This window comes from Pteropus alecto, unplaced genomic scaffold (genome assembly GCF_000325575.1).
Source record: "Pteropus alecto unplaced genomic scaffold, ASM32557v1 scaffold45, whole genome shotgun sequence".
Lineage (NCBI taxonomy): Eukaryota > Metazoa > Chordata > Mammalia > Chiroptera > Pteropodidae > Pteropus > Pteropus alecto.
Genome location: NW_006442491.1, coordinates 33,895,328 through 33,899,637, shown reverse-complemented (window position 1 = coordinate 33,899,637; position 4,310 = coordinate 33,895,328).

Sequence of the window (4,310 nt, the reverse complement as noted above, 5' to 3'; positions counted from 1 at the left end):
GAGAGGGCTTTGTTAGCCAAAAGGACTATTCTGCGATGATTTAAAATTTTTGTTCTGGGCCTAGACGGAGACTTGGATCCATTTTAGATGAAGACCAAGTAGAAGCCATGCTAAAATCCAACTCTTAAACCACAATGGGAGGCCTCACAGCTGACTTGAGAGTCTCTGATGAGAGTGTCTTAGAAACTGGGTACAATAGGGGAGGTGAAGCTGGACAGTGGGTGGCACACCAGTGGATGAGAGAGCAAACTGAGATGGATGGAGGGATGTGAACGGCTTAAGGTTCAAAATAGTAGAGAGACATTTATTGGAGATTATAATCTGTGATAATCGGTGAATACTGGTGGGCAATTAAGAGAGATCTGGACACTGGCTAGAAGTCGGGGAGGCTCTCAGACATGTTAGGGAGCCGTCATTATATCAAAGAATATTCTGTTACCTAGGTGGTGGTCTGCTGAAGGCGTACTGTAGCACTCCCTCTTAAAGCCCTGTGAAAGAACAACTGCAGAATCATCTTGTCACCAGGTTGTCCGAACTTTGATTTGTAAATGCTTCCGTGATTGTGTCTGGTGGACTCTTGGTCACCCCACTGTCATTAGAAATATGCTACTAGAGCAAAGATTGGTGAACTACAGTTCATGGGTCAAGTCCAACTCACCACCTGTTTTTGCACAGCCCATGAGCTAAGAACAGTTTTTACATTTATAAGTAGTTGGGAAAAAAAACACAAGAAGATGATATTTCTAGACACGTGGACTTTATATGAAATTCCAATTTCAGTCTAAAATAAAGTTTATTGGAATACACCAATATTATATTGTCTGTGGCTGCATTTACATGAAGATAGACTTGAGTAATTGCAGCAGAGCTTATTGGGCCTGCAAAGCCTAAAAAAATTACTATCTGGTTCTCTATAAAAGCAAGCGTGCCAATCCCTGGGCTACATGCCTTTACCTTTGCTTCTGGAAGAATATTCAAGCAAGATGCTATTGGGGTACCTCAAAGGGGGAAGCTTGGTCTTCATCAGACTTAAAGAAGAGACTACGCCTGTTTTGTTCCTGCTTGTTAATAAATATCAAATTTGGCCAGAGATTTGCTTTCATTGGCACCTGGTTGTGAATTGTGGGAGCAGATGCAGAGCTGACACCTTTCTCTACCTGTTGGGGGTTAGTGATACTGACCAAAAAGAATCTAATTGTATAAAGCCCAATTTGCTTAGATGACTTTGCATCAGATGCCCCGAGAGGGGCAGAATTGAGAGCTGGAACAAAAGACTCTTTAGCATCTTAGTACCTAGTTCTAGACCCCTCCTAACACCCAGCTGCTTTACTGCCTTTGCACCCCATGAAACATTGAATATTTTTTAAATGAATCCCTTTTGTTTTGCTTAAGCCATGTCTAGCAGATTTTTATCACCTACAACCAAATAGAATACTTATTTATACACTACTGATGTTCAGCAGAAGGGGATAAAGACAGAAGAGTTGCAGTCATTCATTTTATGGAGCCATAAGATCTTCCTGAATTATTTAGTTAACCATCCACCAGCACTTATGACCAGGAACCTCTCATACTTAACCCAGAAATCTTAGTTATTAAGGTGATACTTTATAATCTTTGCATTGGGCAACAACAACACAGTAAAAATACTGATACATTTTAGGTAACGCTGGGGAATATGTAATGTCTTGATGGGTAATAAGTAACATACACCCTAGCTCCTTTTGAGAAAAGACATCGTACACCTAAGGCAACCCAAATGCCTCATCTATTATTCACAGATAGTTCCAAAGATTCAGCAGGTGATCAAACAGACCTTCCAGAGATGTAACCAGGATCAGTGCAAATGACCTACAAGGGGCCAGTGCTTCATTTTGCCTGTTGTACTTCACTCTCACGGTCACATTTGCTTCGCTGACCCTCACAGCCCACCATCACTAGCCTTGCCATCCTCACCGTGAAGTCACCCTCGTCATCATTCTCACCAGTCTAACTCTGAGGCGACGGCATCAGTCACTTTTTGAAGGATGTTCAGGAAAGGCAGCAGGAACGTGTTCTCTGCAATGACACACTGGATCAATAAACACCTCCATGCAAGCCTGTCCCAGTTAGTGGATAAATGAGTCCCTGCTTTAATTATTAAACAAGAATTGGCAAGAGTCTACAGAGAGTCACTTTATAAGACAAAAAATATCCCCAACACTAAATTGAATTGGGTGTAACTTTTTCCTGATGCTATCATTTTCATCATCCCACTTATCGACAAATGAGGACTGAAAACAGTCTGCTAACCAACAGACACGTCGACTTTTAAGATCACTGCTATGGAAAGAACATTTGTAAATTTTCCACAGATATATCATTTTGCTATTTTGTGCCTTTTGATGAGCTCCATGGTTCCTCTTGGTAGGAGCGTCTATGAGCCCAGGGAATTCTTTTTCTAGGTTATTCTAGAGGTGGAGACACTTCAGTTTCAAAAAGGCCATGCTACATAGAGCACTCACTTTCCCTGCACTAATTCTAATACATCGAGGAGAGAGTTTGGCGTGAAATGGATGGACCCAGGCCTGCTTCAGTCTAACGGGGCTTTTATGCTGACATGCTCCATTAGGGACCACCACACACATCTTCCTCAATAAACAAGCTTACGGCTCAAGTAATAAAGGCGTTTATGGAGAGGAGTCAGCCAAAAGACCAGGACGTACGAGAGGTTCTCAGAGAGGAATCATATCGAGTTAGGTTGAAAGAGAATCCCATAGATCCACATCAAAAGACCATCTTTCAGCTGAGGGCCCTAATTACAATAGTCCCATTACCTTACCTTTTCTGTGTGGGTTCACAAAGGAAGGCTCATCCGCACTGTCCCAAATAGCAAAAGGGAACGTGGTGATTTTAAAGCCAATTAAGCCCTTTCTGAATATTAGAGTAGTTTTCCCTGCTTTTTCCAAAACACAAGAATTTCTGATCAAACAAGAACTTTTCTACTTTTAATTAGCCCCTTGTGTTCTGGGAAGAAAAGCAAAAGGGTGAAAGTTATTAAAAGTCTCTTATTTAAAGTCACCATTACAAGGATTTTAATTTTTTTTTTTTTTTAATAATCTACTGATTATTAAAAAAAGATGTCACAGAGAAGGGTGCATTCCCCTGTCTCTGGGACTCTACATATTCTGTGGTGGAGAGTAATTCTGTGTCTTATCGAGGACCTTGCAAATCCAGGAGACGCAGGAAAAGTGCCGACAAAGAGTAGATGTGAGATGAAGGACAGAGCTTCCTTTGGGACTCGGTTGCCTGAGACAGGGGTTAGAAGTCCCTAATATGCTTCGCTGACCCTCACAAAGTACCAGCTGCTCTTAATAGGACTCAGTATATGCTAGTTATCATTGCTGTGTATGTGTACAGATGTATAAAACACTCCCAAGAGCTGAGATTTAAACCCAAGGCAGCCGGCTCAAAGAGGTTCTTTCTTCTGCATCCCACAGAGAGGAGGGTAGTAGCATCAGCACTGACGAGCATCTAATCAGAGGGAAGTGTCGCTGTCCTTACATGGTAGATGGCTGGTGTTACCAATAGCTCTGAGCGGATGGGACATTCCCCATGAGCAGATGCTGGTGGGTACCAACCCAGCAGGCAGTCCCAGCCCCCTGCTCCCAGACGGGCAGGGGGTCTTCCCACAGGGAGTCTGAAAACACCAGCCAGCCCTTTCCCAGCCTCCTTTGCAGCTACTCCATGTGACCACGTTCCAGCTGCTGGGGGCTGAGGGCATGTCTGCTGGGGCCTTCTGGAAAGATCTTCCTTTCTGATGACAGATACGTGAGGGACAAGTTCTATCTCCTCTTCAGCCAGGCAACTGTAGACCTGGCACGTAGAGCTGGGACAGCTGTCAATGGTGGGAGATGATGCCAACATGCCAAGGAGAGAGGGCAGGGGGAGGCCGAGTGCTTGATGGCCCGGCTGATGCCTTAAACCAGAGATCGGGAGACTTCTGTTGGGTGTGAAGGGCCAGATAGTAAATATTTTATGTTTTGTGAGCCACACATGGTCTTTATTGCATATTCCTCATCCTCATTTTCATTTTTCGCAATCTTTCTTAGTTTGGGGGCTGTACAAACATAGACGGTGGGGTGATGTGACCTTTTTGCTGACCTTTCTCTAAACCAGCCCAGCAACCATCTATCTCCAGAGTTCTTATTAAGGAATATGGTTTTAAAAACAGAACTGCTTTTTAAGTTACTCAGTCAGATATTCTATTATTTGCAACTAAAAATATCCCAACGACATTGCAGTGCGTCTACTTTCTCAGACTTAGTCCA